This window comes from Pollicipes pollicipes, unplaced genomic scaffold (genome assembly GCF_011947565.3).
Source record: "Pollicipes pollicipes isolate AB1234 unplaced genomic scaffold, Ppol_2.1 Scaffold_6052;HRSCAF=7182_pilon_pilon_pilon, whole genome shotgun sequence".
Classification (NCBI taxonomy): Eukaryota; Metazoa; Arthropoda; class Thecostraca; order Pollicipedomorpha; family Pollicipedidae; genus Pollicipes; species Pollicipes pollicipes.
The window spans coordinates 15,517,382-15,534,954 of NW_023596805.1; the positions used below are offsets into that span (position 1 = coordinate 15,517,382).

At 51.5% G+C, this 17,573-nt stretch overlaps 1 long non-coding RNA gene across 3 annotated transcripts in view; it reads left to right on the forward strand.

Annotated features, from left to right (window-relative positions):
* LOC119104884 (uncharacterized) overlaps nucleotides 1-16,481 on the forward strand; it is a 28,320-nt gene extending 11,839 nt beyond the window's left edge. For all 3 annotated transcript variants that reach the window (XR_005095002.1, XR_005095001.1, XR_005095003.1), the window contains one exon: nucleotides 16,343-16,481. This is a non-coding gene — a long non-coding RNA (uncharacterized LOC119104884). The remainder of the gene's footprint in view (nucleotides 1-16,342) is intronic.
* The last annotated feature ends 1,092 nt before the right edge of the window (nucleotides 16,482-17,573 follow it).

Consider the following 17,573-nt stretch of genomic DNA (forward strand, 5'->3'; position numbering starts at 1 on the left):
ACCAGTGCAGCGAGTGATGGAGCGACGTCTCCAGCTGGATCTGGACTGCGTTGAAAGATGGGGTGACATGAACGGGTTCTGTTTTTCAGGCGACAAGACCATTGCGATGCATTTTTGCCGTCGCCAGCGATGTGATGACCTGAGCATCCGTCTATATGGTCGCTCCATTCCAAATAAGGCCGTGGCGAGGTACCTTGGGATACGCTTTGACCGCCGCCTTGCATATAATGCACATCTTAAAATGTTACGCGATCGTTGCTTTAAATCTCTCAACATACTAAAGTGTGTGTCCCGCACATCATATGGGGCAGACAGAAGCACGGTTATGCTTTTATATCGCTCACTCGTCCGCTCCAAACTGGATTATGCATGCTTTGTGTATGATGGCGCGTTTGAATCCAGCAAGCGTGTTCTTGATACCGTCCACCACACTGTCATTCGTGTTGCTAGTGGGGCGTTCCGCACGTCACCTTCCGTCAGCCTTTTAACAGAGGCACACGAGCCACCACTTTCGACGAGGAGGAAAATGCTCGGCATACGTTATGCCTTGAAGCTGCGGCGGTTTCCACTTCATCCAACATATTCTGCAGTATTTTCTCGGTTTGCCGTGAGTTCCCTTCGTCATGGACCGCATCAGCACGCTTTGACTTTTGGTTTCCGAATGAGAGCCTTACTGTTCGAGTGCGGAATTTCTCTTCGAGGCGTAAAGCAAGTAAGCCACCTGGCTTCTCGTTGGCAAGTGACCATACCCTTCATTGACACCTCGCTTACGGAAATTAGGAAAAAAGACGTCACGCCACACCTAATGAGACCCAGGGCACTTGAGCTTCGGGCGTGTTATGAAGGATACACCTTGACGTACACAGACGGATCCAAAACCTCGGATGGCGTGGGCTGTGCTTTCGTCAGCGGTTCCGCCTCTCGATCGTTCTCGTTACCGACCCACTCGTCAGTTTTCACAGCGGAATTAATTGCTATTACCAAGGCGATATGCTTCATAGAAGTTAGTGAAGAATCTTCACACGCCATTTTTACTAGTTCACTGGGCAGTCTCTCTGCACTGAAGTATTTATCCATCATTTCCCTTTATAGAGGACATTGTATCACGCCTGAAAGTTGAATCGGGTTGGAAAGAGAGTTGCCCTCTGCTGGATCCCCAGTCACGTCGGTTTTGTGGGTAACGAGTTGGCTGATGCCGCTGCTAAGCGAGCAGTGGTGGCACCATATATTCGTGTTTTTTTTCCCATCCCAGCCAGAGATTTCTACCCGGCAGTTAAGACCTTCCTGAAAATCAAATTGCAGCGCTGTGGGGACCAGTGGGCGGCAATGAGCTCGGCGCGACAAAAACCGAGTTGGGCTTGTGGTCTTCATGCTCTCGCAGTGTGCGGTGGGAAGAAGTGGCTTTATGCAGGTTGCGGGAGCTGACAGATCCCCATGCCAGCGGTGTGGTGCCGTTTTCACTGTCCACCATGTCATTGCATCATGTCCGTGCCTCATCGAAGAACGACGACGTCACTTTGGTCCGCAGGCTTCGTCCCTGACGATTAGCGATGTGCTCGGGGACAGATCCTCCTTTCCTGATTCCAAACAAATCTTTTCGTTTGTAAAAGATATTGATTTTCAGGTCATTTCCACACCATACTAATTAAGTAAAATCATCGTTATGTGCGCAAAATGACTAGCGCAGTCGACGCGCCTGAAAACACCAATAAACAACAAAAACAACGGCAAAGAAAAGGACCGAATGGCTTGGCCATTTACAAATGCAGCACCAACGCCCACCTCCGTTTTGGACCCATCAGTACATGGATACGTCCGCGTGAAAGTTCGTCAGTTTGTGCCCAACCCATGCGGTGCTATCAGTGCTCGCGATTTGGTCACACCAAACCCAACTGTCGGAACCGCGCAGCGTGTGGCAGATCTGCGTCTCTCGAGAACATGAGCGAAGTCTGCACTTCTCACAAGCCCTACCGCGTTAACTGCGGCAAGGATCAGGTTACGCATACGTCGCTCGACCGTGCATGCCCAGCCTACGCCAAGGAAAAGAATCATTTGAGTTAAAACTTCTACAAACATACCTTTCCGTGAAGCTCGAGAACTATATAACGAAACCAACGCAAAAACATTGTACGCATCGAAAGTGAAAGCTTCGTTGCCGCACACTAATCTAATCGAGGAAATGACGGCTGTTCAGTTTCTGGAACTTATGATGTCATTTGGCCTATCATTTGTACCCTCAGTACGCCCACTGGACTCGCAGCCAGCACTCCATGCTCCCTCCTCATCAACCGAGCAGCCGGTGGCCGCCGTGCTGCCGGCCTCCTTGGCACCGGTTGAATCGTCAACGAATGACGGTTGGACGACGGTTCGGCGTGGCTGCAGTCCCCGCGCGCCGTCGGGCATTCCTTCGTCTGCGACTCCACCGGTCTTCTCATCGCAGACACCCCTCGTCAATGCCCGTGAGGGTGTAGCAGAGACGATGGATCGTCATGAAGCTGACGGGCGCGCCCGCGAGGCCAAGCGGGCGCGTCTGGTTGAGCAAAATGGACGAAGGCGATTAATCGGCTGTCGGTGGCAGACTAGGGGCTCGCTCCCGCGGGGCAGCCGTCCCACCGCCCAGACGACGCGTAGAGGCCCCTGGAGGCCCCTCCGGGGCGCTGAGGCACCTGATGGGTCCTCCTCCGGCGCCACCACCTAGGATTGCTGCTTCACCAGCGCCGCGGCCGTCTAGAGCGGGGCGCCCGGAAAGAGCGTGACCCTCCCTAGCCCATCTCGCCCACAGACAGCACCCCACGTATCCGACCCAGAACCCGGCCGGCGTCGGTGGGATCAGACCCCGGTGGGTCCTTGAACCCCGTAGCTGGACTGTCTGGATTTGTTGAGGCCGGCTCAGCCGAATGCTTTTAAAGTAAGTCTGTTTTACACGTACAACCCAAGCACATGCCTCCCCCCCCCCCCCCTCCCCTCTGTAGGCGTCGATACCGCGGAGTGGTGGGAGCTAAGGACCATCCTCACATTTTAGCTTCATGACGAATATTTTACAGTGGAAATGCAGGGGCGTCCGAACAAGCTACCAGGATCTCCAAGTTTGCGTTAGCGAGCGGCGTCCGGTGGTGGTATGTCTCCAGAAGACGAAACTAGGGCCTGACAGCGTTTTTAGTCTTTCGGGTTATGCTCTTTGGTGGCGAGACTTACCAGCTGGCCCTGTTGCACATGGTGACGTTCTCCTGGCCGTGCACCACAGCGTATCTCCTCAAAGGCTCATTTTAAACACGGAGCTTCAAGCTGTCGTAGTCAGTGTTCTTAAACTGTCATACGATCACCATATGCTCAAAACGCCCTTACCCTTGCACCCGTCCTTTACCCTTGCCGGCAAGGAACTTTTTACCCTGGCATCGCAGCTTATGTGGAGGGGAAATGGCAACGCTGCTGGGACGCCATTGCAAGCAATAAGTTAAAGGTGATCAAGCCACAACTGGATCCATGGTTTTCAACCTCACTTAAGTTGAGAAGCGAAGAAGTAATCATCAGCAGGTTACGAATCGGCCACACGCACGCTACACATAGCTACCTTTTGTGCAGTGGAGAACAGCTTGAATGTACCCGTGATCCGTTAATTATGGTTCGCCACGTTTTTCACTCTTGTCCACAGTTCAACAAAGAGCGGACACTTTATTTCGAACGAGATGCGCCAGGTCTTACCTTTTCAGACCTTATCGGTGACCATTCTCGCACGTTTGGCGTCGGACAGCTGTTTTCATTTTTGACAAGCCTAGAATTTACAGCAATTTATACACCTCGGTAGCCACCTAGCTGTTATGCAAAGCTGCAAAGTGCCCCCAGCAGTCGGCGCGCCCTAAAACCCCGATCATCATCATAATTGTAGACTTTTTTTTCTCGATGTAATGGGTATATGTGCACGCTGTGCTGCACAACACGCGCGCAGGCACCTGTGACAGAAAAAAAAGGGCCCAGAGAGAAAGCTCAGATATATAAGATGCCACACGCGTCCGGTGACTTAACACGTACCCGGGCGGCCGGTTGGAAAGCCTTCGCTCGGGGGGTCAATATGACACCCCCTGAGGTCTCAGGAACTGAGAAATGCACAGGGTGTGTCAGCCTGTACGTAAACTCACCTAGGTCAGAGTTTGAGGTTCCTACACCACGACCTTCGGGTCAAGTAAGGCTCAACAAGGTCAAACTCCACATTGGACTCCAAAGTGCCTCCAGAACCTAGATGCATGTTCTAAGCAAGAAGTCACCCGCTCGTTTAAGGTAAGTGACCTTGTCAAACCTTTTTAGGTCATGTTGACCAAAATCATACAAGACTGCTTTGAGTTTTGCACTTGAATAGGCAACAAAGATTACGCTAGGCCGAATGTTTCTATAAACAAAATGTTGACTCGGGTGATTCCAGTTCAGTGACCTATTCTGACCTTTAATAAGCCCTTGGAAGATGCGCGATGGGGTTTCCATCTCAATTAATTCGAAACAAGCACCAGAAACTGTCTCATACAGCAGGCTCTGGGGCGAGCAAACAAGCTGGCTTTTACCCTGATTGACCTTTATAAGTGACCTTAGGTCAATGCAATGTGTTCATTCAACTTTTGTGATGCCTAAGAAGGTATTTCAGAGATGCATGGCTTCGTCTAACACTCCGTTGCTGCATCAGATTGAACATTTCCCTAGCAAGTGACTTCGCTGAAACAATAGTCAGATTTTGACCTGCCGTAGGTCAGCGGCCTTACAAAGTACATCTAAACGTATTGCACTAAGCGATTCGCTATTCAATTGTCTACAGCTTTGCTAAGCAGGAAGCCATTCCGGAAAACCCTTCAAGGGGTCAATTTGACTCCCACCCAAGCGCGTATTAGGAATCATGAGAACCACATGACTAAAAAGACTCGAAATGTTCCATACGGTGGTGGGTGCTCCGATGGATGGTGTCCAAGGGATGGCGGGTGTTGCGGTGGCAAATGGATTGTAAAATATGCCAGGACCCTTGTACACCGCGGTGAGAGCAAGACTATAACAGATGTGAGGGGCGAGAGTTGTGACTTGACATCAAGTAGATGATGCCAAAGTGCGAGCTAATGGAGCGAGACACCTTAAGAAACCGATACCAAGAGATGTGATCAGTATGTTGGAAAGTCATCGTCGTGATGGGCATCAGCAGCGGTAGCAACGGGGCAAGCGTCCCAGGTACATACATTTGCAACTATACATGTGAAAACGGAATGTTAACTGCGTGAAATGCACACCACGCCATGGGGCGGCGATAAAATGTTTCTGACTTGAACCGATCGTTTCCTGCACGTCCATCGCTCCGTTGTCAGCCGCTTCCTCATCTCTGTCCGCAATGCCGGCACAGTGTCTGCGTTTGGTACTTCATCCGACGCCTCGTTCGACTTGACAGAGGCACGCAACATAACACGTCGACGACCGTGCTCGGTGCGGACCCGGGGCAGGGCAGCAGTCCTGCCGCTGAATCACGGGCTTCTCTAGTGGACGCGCTCACCGGTAGGATGGCAGGTCTTTGAGACATATGCGTACATGTATTTTATGTAGAAGATGGTGTACCATTGCCGGGCATCGTTCAGCAGAAGGCGGTTCACCATGGCTAGGCCTCGCTCGGCAGAAGATGGTATACCATGGCCGGGCCTCGCTCAGCAGAGGGCGGTTTACCATGGCCGGGCCTCGCTCAGCAGAGCATGGTATACCATGGCCGGGCCTCGTTCAGCAGAACATGGTATACCATGGCCGGGCCTCGCTCAGCAGAAGATGGTATACCATGGCCGGGCCAAGCTCGGCAGAAGATGGTATACCATGGCCGGGCATCGCTCAGCAGAGGGCGGTTTACCATGGCCGAGCCTCGCTCAGCAGAACATGGTATACCATGGCCGGGCCTCGCTGAGCAGAGCATGGTATACCATGGCCGGGCCTCGCTGAGCAGAAGATGGTATACCATGGCCGGGCCTCGCTCAGCAGAACATGGTGTACCATGGCCGGGCCTCGCTCAGCAGAACATGGTATACCATGGCCGGGCCTCGCTCGGCAGAAGATGGTATACCATGGCTGGGCCTCGCTCAGCAGAAGACGGTCTACCATGGCTGGGCCTCTCTCAGTGCAGGACGGTCTACCATGGCTGGGCCTCGCTCGACGGAAGATAGCCTACCTTGGTTTGCATTCAAGTTACGTCGTGCTGCAGCCGACCCACATTTTTCGCTTCTTACAGCAGCCGATGCGGACATGTGGACAGAGCGGAAAACGTAGCCTGGCAACGCTTCTTTTTCACTGAAACATGCATTTTCAACGTAATATTCATGATCTCAACGACTCTTAGATTTTGGAAAGCGTGGATTGAAGCTTTTGGACGTCTGACGCGTTTTGCGAAGGTGTTATGTCACCAAAACTTGCGTCGGAATTTTGGTCCAGCGTTCTCTGTCGCAAACATATATGAAGAGGATCAGGTTTCTGCTTGTCTGCTGGAGTATTCTGCACATGCTTTTGCCGAGCTTTGGTCAGCGTCGTGCCGCTTTGATCAGGTTTCTGCTTGTCTGCTAGAGTATTCTGCACATGCTTTTGCCGAGCTTTGGTCAGCGTCGTGCCGCTTTGATCAGGTTTCTGCTTGTCTGCTAGAGTATTCTGCACATGCTTTTGCCGAGCTTTGGTCAGCGTCGTGCCGCTTTGATTTGCGCGACTACATAGTTTCAATAGGGCAATCCTCCGAGGTCTTGACCGTAGCACTAGCGTTCACAATCGATGCCGTAGTCTGAGAAGACAATGTCTTTCCCTTTCCCGAGCGATTGCTGGCAGCTTCGCTGAGGGCCGGGCCGTCAGACCCAATGAGCCGGCTGACCTTCAAGCGTTCCTCAGTGTAAATGACAAAAGGCTTCTTCGTCGAACATGCGTTTCTTAACTGTGTTGCGGCTGTATTTCATCACGCTGGGTGGCATGACTGGTCCGGACCAGCGACTCAGACGGTCGATATATGATGCGTCTCTGTCCACCATGCTCTAGAAGCTGCTGGCAATGTCCGCTTTGCTGAGGTAGCGTGAACTCCGCCCGCAGAGTTCGCCACCTTCGCGGCTTTCCTGCGTAGTGTTTGCTGCGACAGTCGTTGCACATGCTCACGCCTGTGTTGGTGGGGTCGGGGAGAGCGTGCATATTAAGAGGAGAAAACTGACCCATCTCACGTGCTGTGTGACCTGTGCACTGGCAAATGACAGGTGGCAAGCCAGCTCAAACTTCCAGCGTCGTTTCTGTCTGAGTGGAGAAACCCCTGCTGCTTATGCTTGATTCGCACAACCTCGTGTCATACACGCCCTTCTTTATTCCCCACCAAATTTGGACACTTGAAACCGCTTTTATGACAGAGAGAGGGAGATAGAGACAGGGGGTGGAAAGAGAAAATGATGGAGAGAGGAGGAGGGAGAGAGGGAAGGAGGTTAGAAAGCAAATAGAGGCTAGAAAGAGGAAGGAGGATGGAAAGAGGAAGGAGATAAAAGCAAGGTGAGAGCGGGCTGGAGGACAATAGATGTTAGAGGAGTGAGACTCAGTTGGCCGTGTACACCAGGATGTGCCAGTTACGCGCCACGCTCTCTCTTTTTTATTTGCACTTGTTATTGACAGGAGAAGCTCAGAAGCCACTGGCGTGTGAACGGCGCGGCAATCAAAGTTATGTCAACAGTTGACCGTTCCTCTGCTGCAGAGGTGCCTGGTGTCACGTCACAGTCATGTTTGTCATGCGCTAGGCCGAGCCCCCAGGCGAGTAGCACGTTGACCCGACGAAAACGCAATGTCGTTCTATCAAGAAACGGTCATTTTGGCGGCATAAATTGGACAAAAATGCGTCCAATGTAGGACAAAGGCCAAACACCCGTCAGCACGTCGATAGCTGCACTGCCCCGCGACATTTCCTGTGCGGTATTGCAAAGCATGAAACAGTCAGAGATTGGTCGTTTCGCCACATCCCACAGCGTGCTGGGAGCCGAGTCTGCCGTATCTTCACATGACGTGCTGGACGGGGTAAAGGGAAAAAGACTGGAAAAATATCAGCACCTTCGCCTTCTGTAACATTTTTTACATGCATGCCCATCAACGTCTTGGGGTGCCTTAATGGCTGCTTTTGGTCATTGCCAGTTCAGGGCGTGTTCCTTCCTAAGTAAGCTTCATTTTTGTGTTGTCTTACGTACTTACACATCGTAATTCTATTTTAATCTGATTTTTTTAAAAACCCAAGTCCAAATGAAAGCTGAACATTCCCAGATGAATATGGCTCGCAATATCAACACACAGCTTTCATCCCGTTTCGATCTGCGATCTACGTTCCCAGTCATCAATACTTATCTTTTTAAAACGAAAAAAACCGTGAAATCCCTCAGAGCTTTCAGTTTGAAAAGAGCTCACTGAAGTATTGCAAAATAAAGAATGGAAAACACAGAAATAGGTTTATTCTGCGCGATTACTGAACGCCTGGATCTATCAGTTTTTCGACTCGAAAACACAAAAAATGGAACTTCCGGTGGCTTCTGGTTCCTGTTCATAAGGTTGGTAAAACGAATGGTAAAACAACGATAGACACATTTGATGATTTTCTCTGGGATGGGGCTTTGCCACCCCAGAAAAATCAGGGAAAGCCCTGTGCCCCCCCCCCCCGCAACTCCCACCCTGCCAAGGCCAGCTGTGCCGCTTAAGTAGATGCAGTAATCTAGATATTCTGTTTTGGAAAACTTATCTTGAGCACCGTAACTTTATGATTGAACAAAAGTTTGCAGGTAACTGTGCTATTGCATCATTGTCATCTAATTCCAAACAGCCTCATGTGTCAAACACTGCAGGCACCAGTGCTGCCGAGTGTGTTTACTGCATCACCGCTGCAGGCACAGCGGCCGCTGATTGGGTGGTGTGTTTGAAAAACATGTTTCTGCCCGAGTGATAGCGAACCTTCGAGCGTACGACCATTGTCAGGGCCTTCCGAAGGTAGTTAGGCTGGCTGAGCGTGGGTGAGCTCAATGAGCACCGAGTGATAGCGAACCTTCGAGCGTACGACCATTGCCAGGGCCTTCCGAAGGTAGTTAGGCTGGCTGAGCGTATGTGAGCTCAATGGGCACCGAGTGATAGCGAACCTTCGAACGTACGACCATTGCCAGGGCCTTCCGAAGGTAGTTAGGCTGGCTGAGCGTAGGTGAGCTCAATGAGCACCGAGTGCGCATGCAGCAGTATAACCACATGATCACTGAAGAGACTCCTTAAGTAATTACGCTGTTACAATCAACCTGGATTGCGCATAAGATTGACATGATAGGTGTTTCTTTTGCCACACGTTCGAAGTGTAGCGGTTGAGGGTTGTTGTCCATTCATACACACAACAGGTTGGATCAGTGGACCCCAGTTTTAAACAATAAACAACCACAGCAAGTTTGCGATGGTTGTTTATTGAAACCGGAAGGAAGAAAAGGCATGCCCAATCGGAGCGTCTCTGCCTTAGCCTATTGACGGAAAGGGCAAAAATCATTGTCGTAAATAGTGCGTGGAAGAGTACATATGTTTTTTGTATAAACTGAAATTTATGGGTTTTGCCAACGCAATTTTCCTGAGTCGAGAGCGTACCTTTAAAGTGGCTTCGATAAGCACATAAGTTCTGGATAGTCCCTTCTTCTTCTTCTTTTTCCTTCACCTCCTCCTCCTCCTCCTCCTCCTCCTCCTCCTCCTCCCTCCTCCCTCCTCCTCCTCCTCCCTCCTCCTCCTCCTCCTCCTCCTCCTCCTCTCCTCCTCCTCCTCCTCCTCCTCCTCTTCCTCCTCCTCCTTCTCCTCCTCCTCTCTCCTGTACAGGTTTTGCTGTCTCCTGGGATGTCTGCGGCTGAAGATGTCTGCAGCTGAAAACGTCTACGGCTGAAATCGTCCGGACTCCGCTGTTTAAAGCAGCATGCTGTGACGCCCTTTCACTGAGCTGGTGATGGGCGTAGCCGGACTTCACTGTGCAGCCTCGGTTTGGCAATGTAATCCGACCGCAACGTATTTGTGAGCCGCTCTAACAAAAGAGTGTGCGGTTCGGGAGGTGCGAACCAAACATTGATTGGTTGGATAACGGTGGACTTCACCGAGAGGAAACCATGCAGGGTGTGAACTCGGAATAAGCTGAGTGTGCTCCTGTGAATTGGCTGCATCACTTGCCACAGGTTAAGAGATATTATATATAGAATTCCGTGTTATGGGTATTTTTACCACCGCTCTGATTCGCCCTTTTCCGTAACGTAGACTGGTGGGGGAGTCGATGTGACCGCCCTCGATGTCTAAATTAAAACAACAGAGCGTCGTAGGAAACACCAGTTGATGGTCCTCAACAATATATCGCGACTGGAAATAAATTGTACGTCAATATGTCAATGATCGGCCCAAATGACGTCATGTAGTTTTTTCGAACATCGCGTCTCAGTTGACTTTCCAAACTTCATGAAACCATAGAACGCAGTGATGTGAAACTTACGCAGGCAAGTTCCTTGCGTAATTTTGAGCACATTGATGTGCACGTGTTTTGAGATAATTGCCGTGATGTATGGCTCCGTTTTTGCTTTAGTGTAGGTCCACGGCACGCGATCGGCGCAAATCGTCGATTGCCGCCCGCTGCACGCGCCGGCCGTGGATCGACGCACAATGTTTGAACATTACAATGCCAGGGAATGAACAAGGTGCGGCCACACTGCATGCGACAGTTATCTTTGCTAAATATGTATATATATATATATATATATATATATATATATATATATATAATATATTTAGCAAAGATTATATATATATGTATATATATATATATGTATATGTGTGTGTGTGTGTGTGTGCGTGCGTGCGTGCGTGCGTGTGTGCGTGCGTGCGTGTGTGTGTGTGAGTAGATACCGTGATTGAAGATTAAAGGCATGGCTTTTTCAAAAGATTGTCATGCACAGAGGTTTTAAATGGCTGCTGTTTGCCGCAGCCGTAGTCGCCATCTTAGGGGGCAAAAGCGCTGGAGAAAGGTTACGCCACCCGATAGGCATGTTAAGTTCCGGCTATGGAATGCAGTGCAGACTTGGTGGCGGTCCATCACATGATGACGGTTGGTGGCGACCGCTGCGGACACCGCGCAGCAGCGTCCTGCCCGCCCACGCAGCAGCGTCTTGCATGCCCGCGCAGCAGCGTCCTGCCCGCCCGCGCAGAAGCGTCCTGCCCGCCCGCGCAGAAGCGTCCTGCCCGCCCGCGCAGCAGCGTCCTGCCCGTCCGCGCAGCAACGTCCTGCCCGTCCGCGCAGCAGCGTCCTGCCCGTCCGCGCAGCAGCGTCCTGCTCGCCTGCGCAGCAGCGTCCTGCCTCCCCGCGCAGAAGCGTCCTACCCTTCCGCGCAGCAGCCGCGCCGCCCTTGACGCACGCCACGGCAGCCGCAGCGTCAGCAAATCACATCAGCTGCGGACAGTTTGGCATCAGTCGCAGCGGCAGCTGCGGTCCGGGCTGGACTGCAATCGGGCAGGGTGCTGCTGTCCGGGCTGGACTGCACGCAGGCAGGGTGCTTCTGTCCGGGCTGGACTACAAGCGGACAGGGTGCTGCTGTCCGGGCTGGACTACAAGCGGGCAGGGTGCTGCTGTCCGGGCTGGACTGCAAGCGGGAAGTTTGCCCTTAACTCCACCGGGCCGGCCTCTAAAACGGTACGGTAGCAAGAAACAACCGGCCTGCGGGATATTATATGTATATGCTTTTTCATGCATATTCCAATGCGCCGTACATTTAAAAGACGCAGAGTTTTTCCTAACCGGATACTGGTTTTCTATGCTCATTATGCTTCATATGGAATGGGGGCCCCGTGTGCTGGTCTGGGGACTGCAGTTTCTAACAGGGGTCATGCGTCGGAAAGAAGCGCCGAGTCGGCTGGGGGATATGTTCGAGGTGGTCGGAGAGGGGCCCAAGGGCTCCTCGAGGCCAAGCATCGAGGGTGCAACCGGAAGGCCTTCGGACTCCAAGGGTGGTTGTAACCTGTTGCGGCCCCGGGGGCGTAAGGTCGTGGCCTCAAACATCAGTCCTTGAGCCTCTTACACCTATTGTGAGCCTCTGGTAAAGTGTAGGCCTCTATGTTGGCAAGAGACCACCAACACGGAATAGACGGCTTCGTGTCGGTCATAGTCCTGGCAGACCATTTCCAAGCAAGAACAAGACCTCAACCCGCGATGTGCATTAGTCGCGGTCCCTGAAACAATGGAGGCCCTGAGCCGGTCAGGAGATCGCAGCGCCTAACAGGATGTCCTGCGTCGTGACCCAGGTGCGGCCGGGAGCCGTGTTTGAGGGGCCCAAACAAGGGGCCTCAAGGGCGCTTTAGCACCAAAGATCAGGGCTCGATTCGAAGGCTGAAGGTCTCTAAGGGCTGGCTATAAGGCTCCCGCCCGTAAGACTCACCGTAAATGCCAGTCAAAGGGACTCTTGCACGATTGCAGACGCCTGGAACAGCATGGCAACGAAAGGAAAGATGAGAGCTTACGATAAGACTCTACATTGAGGCAATGAGAGGGTCCTGTGCTGATCAGGGCCCCCAGTGCCGAACAAAAAGCATTTCACCCCATTCCGGCCAGGAACCCTTTAAGGCGAACTTAACCCCGCATGTGAAGCAGATATCCTGTTGTGTCGTTGCGTGTTTCTGCGTCGATTCGGGGCCGGCTGCGCGGGTCAGAAGGCCTCCCGCGTCAGGGAGGGAGTCGTATAATATATCCTCAAAAGACACCTGGCTCGACGCGTGGATCTCGCCCCGTGTCGCCAGGAGGGTTAGCCGGCAGGCGTGCTGATAGCGAAGGACAATTTGCCTCCTAGTGGTCTACGGTGCCGCTCTCCCGGGAAAAGGAAGGGGTCTCGTAAGTTTTCAATACAGTGGATCGAGAGGAGGTAAAAATGCCAACTCATCTTTGCCTGCCAACGTCCATTCTGCTCAAGAACCGGCTAGTAAAACAAATGGCGCAGCACGTTTGGAGGCTGCGCACCTGCCGTCTCAGGAGTAAGTAGAGCGATGGCTGGGGCTGTAGCCGCCGGAAAACCGAGTGGAGTTGGCTGCTGCAGGTAACGACGGGCGGTGGGCGGCGGGCGCGCGAGAACGACCGTCATCAAATAGCCATTCCGAAAGCCTTCCAAAGTCAATTGGTACCGCTCAAAGGTAAGAATAAGCCTATCTTGTCATAATTTTACGGCCGTCCTTTGGACATATTAACAGCTACAGTAACACGTAAAAATGAATATTCTGTTGTTACTCTTCCAGTTTTACCACCACAGACAGCACCAGTCTACAGTGCTGTAGATGCTAATCTATTCTTTCCGTTCATCTGGCATCAATTTAAAGACGCTCAGGGGAATTATGCGCCCTGACTACCCTCTCAACACATGAATTGGCTGAGGTGTTCAAAAGTGCTTCTTTCAGAGGTGCCATCATTTTTGACCGCTTGTTTACCACCGTTTAGTGTGAGTCGCGTGGTCGATGCCACGTGGCTTACGTGTGGTCGCCGCGTGGTCGATACCACGTGGCTTACGTGTGGTCGCCGCGTGGTCGATGCCACGTGGCTTAGGTGTGGTCGCCGCGTGGTCGATGCCACGTGGCTTACGGAACTGCAGCGCCGAGCCCCGCGGTTTTGTTTTTAGACTTGCGAACGCACGTGCTCAGAACTTTGTTACATAATGTTTCTCCCTTATAGATTCTGACTGAATGTTGGAGATTTGCAGACGAGCATGGGCTGACCATATCAATGCAAATGTTTAGCCCTATTTTGATCTACCATTACGTGCACAGGGTTTTTATCTCTGTAGAACCCGGGAACGATCCTGGCATAACCTCTGCGTATTGATGGTTCATAAAAGAGTCTACTAAAACTTCGTGAAATGAATGGTGCCAGTAAATCACAATACAAACCGCATTGCATTCCCGGTGGTGGTTCCTATCTGTTCCAGTTATGGGCACAACCAAACATAGAACACCAAAGATTGTGCCCAACAGATACAACTGGGCCATATCAAGTAAGTTATTTTTTAGGAGCCTTTCTCAACGTTGTGCCCCTCCCCCTTCTTGTGAAGGCACTGGCTTTGCCTCTGAGCTGTGAGGCAGTCACTGCAAGGATTCAAGACGTGAATGTGATGGGTGTGAGGAAAACGCGGTGGCTGTCAGCATAGCGGCGACTCAGCTGTCAGCTGTCAGCATAGTGGCGGCTCAGCTATCAGCTGTCAGCATAGCGGCGGCTCAGCTGTCAGCTGTCAGCATAGCGGCGGCTCAGCTGTCAGCTGTCAGCAGCGGCGGCTCAGCTGTCAGCTGCCAGCAGCGGCGGCTCAGCTGTCAGCTGTCAGCAGCGGCGGCTCAGCTGTCAGCTGTCAGCATAGCGGCGGCTTAGCTGTCAGCTGTCAGCATAGCGGCGGCTCAGCTGTCAGCTGTCAGCACAGCGGCGGCTCAGCTGTCAGCTGTCAGCACAGCGGCGGCTCAGCGGCCGCGGCGGGCCGTCTTCCCTCCGAAGTTGGGACATCAGCCGGGCGACGATGCATGAGGGGAATGAACTTTAAAACCGCCTTTGGCTCAGTTATTTTATTGATGCATTCCAAGGCTTTGAAACACCTAAGACCTGTGTGGGTTGTTATGGGCAAAGGTTTTGAGTTGGGATAGGATTTTTCAGTTGGGCCCCACTAGGAAAAATGGCGCTTCCTCACGGGGAGGGGTTCTGCGAAACGCTGTATTAACGGGGGAGAGGCACCGGTGGAATGTGTTCCCTTTTCAAACTGTGACATTTATAATATCCAAGTAAATAAATGTGGAAAGTTAAGCAGCCTAGATGGGGCCTTTTAATTATCTAGCAGTGTCTCGCTTACCTAAAACAGGACCTCTTGCTTCATGAAAGAGCCTCCCGATGAATAGAGAGGCCACCTTATCCGGAACAGGATGCTTTCGTTTTATAAGGAGCCCTTAACATATAGCCAAGGGGTCTCGTTATTCCACAAAATCGTATTCTGATCCGTAACTGCGGTTATCTGATGCGCGAGAAGGGTCTGCTGTTCCAAAAATGTGTGACTTGAATATACATGGTGCATCCGAATCCAGAACAGTAGTCTCTTAGTTTGTAACGGGGTCCTCCCAAGCCAACAAAGAAGCCTCCTTAACATAACACAAAATTAGGCACCCTGATGTCCAGTATTGGCTACCTTATTCATAAAGGAAGGTGATCTAAGGCGCAGAACTGTTCCCTGGATGTGGCAAACGGTCTTCTAGCCCGATTTTTTACTCTAGCTTAGTTATGGAGACCGCTTTGATCTGAACTTTGCTACTCCACGTGAAGCTATCGTGCCTTGAGTTGGCGAAAAGGGGCCTCGCCCAAAGTTGGTGAGAGAATGCACACTATTTCTCCCTCCTCAGTCTGCCTCTCCTGCTGCGCCACCCCTACCGGCTCCCTGGGCACGGCCACCTCCCTCCGCTCTGCCCACCCCTTCGTCTCCTCTGTCCCTCCCCTTCAGGGCCTCTCGCTCCTCACTCCAAGGAGGCCGTGGTTATCGCGAGCCCGGTCGGAGACGTGCTGGCCGGTGCCACCGGTAGCCCGAGGGCTTTCTCTCGGCGGCCTATAAGATCGCGCGCTCGAGGAGTCTGAGCACTGGACCTGAGACGGCTGCTCGCGTCATTGTAGCTAGCATGGCGCGTCGATCCTGCTCACTGCCTACCGTAAGTACTGCGTTCTGAGACCCGCCCCGGTCGCAAATGTCAGGGTTGGAGACCGCCCCGGCCGCTGATGTCAGGCACGGAGACCCACCCCGGCTGCTGATGTCAGGCATGGAGACTCACCCCGGTCGCTGATGTCAGGTTTGGGGACCCGTCTCGGCATCTGATGTCAGGCTTGGAAATTTGTCACCAAACATAACCTGGCGACCGCCCTGAAGGGTCACTCGCAAGAGCTTGTCGAAAACTTGCCTATTCAAGCAAGTACGTATTCCTCAGTCATTTCAGCCACGGTCTTGCCATCGTCGTTTTGCGAGAATCATGTGACCCACGTCTCTATTTTGGTGAGTCGAATGCTGGAGTCACCTCCAGCCAATTTTCAAGTGTAAGAAGTCACGTAACCACTTGATGGCAGTTGTTTATTTCAACCCCTATGATCGGGTGCTGATGAACCCAGGTTTTCAACGATCCATGTCTTGGCATGTAGTTGCATCACAACCTGTACACCGTACGCGAGCTGCATTGCATGACATAGCCCGGCTTTTTGGGTAGTCTATGGGTTATAGCCAGGCGTGTCACAACTCTTGAACGAGGCCATATACGCTGCTCATACGCTGCTCCTACTCCGCGTGATGCTCCGTCCTGTTCATAGATGGCAGCAGTGCTGCTGCTGTGTGCGGCATTGGGTTGCGCCGGCCTGGAGAAGAGAGATCCGCGCTTCTTCAAGCTAATGTTCTATGAGAATACTGCTGGCTTGTCGTGTCCTGCACAGCTGAATGGCTGCGCCCTGGAAGGTGGGTCGAACCATAACGTATCCAGCAATCGAACAGTTTACAATGTGTGCTACAACTTAGAGACGATGACTAGAACAATTTTGGAACGGTTTGCGACATGACAGTGCTACGACAGACGCAAAATTTGTTGAAGGACTTATTTGTGCACGAGGGAGTCCTGCGTAATACTATTCGAAATCAGAATTGACTTCAGAACCACGCAAGATTTGTGTCAAACTTATTAACTCAAAACAAGGTAGAAATATTTGAATAAAGTCAAAAGTTAATCAACCCTTGTGCCGTCATCCAGCATTTATTCTAGTTAAATATGCATTCGATAATGAATTTCAACATCTTATGAAAAACATCCCATTAAAGGACAAGTTGTAGGCGTTATCCACAGCTAAGCATGCCAGATACCAGAAATATATGTGAACCGAAATAGAAAAGTCCCGAGTAGCATTGACAAAACCATATTAATTTAGAATATCTATAGAACTACCCAGGCTGCTCATATTTCGAACGAAGCTGCCAGCTGGCTGGTAAGTATACAGTTACTCACTCCCAGGCGTTCATTACGAAAGCATCCTCCACTGACGGAATGCAGGACGACAGCGTTACCTGATACCTTTGCATATATGGCAACAAAAGAAGGCTCCTTTCGTATTTGTTAATCGCCAACTAAAGCTCCTATTGCATTTGTAAGTAGTAAAAGTAACCTATTTTCCCAATTTTTAACACGCGCCTGGGTGGGGGTCAAATTACACCCCCCCGCAAAGTTTTTCCAGAATGGTTTCCGAACGGTGCGGTGCAGCGACGCCAAATTTTGCAAGGCTGTAGACATTTGAATTTCAAAATCGTTTGGTCTCAACAACTTTGATGTACCTTGTAAGGGCACTGACCTATGGCAGGTCAAACTGTGAACATGGTTTCAGCGAAGTCAATTTCTAGGGAATCGTTCAATCTGATGCAACAACGTAGTGTAAGGCGAACTGAAGCCGTACGTCTCTGAGGTAACACAGATCGTGAATGAGCAAATAACGTTGACCTAAAGTCAGGCCTTAAAGGTCAGACCAAGGTCAAAACCAACCTGTTTTATTACCATACGGC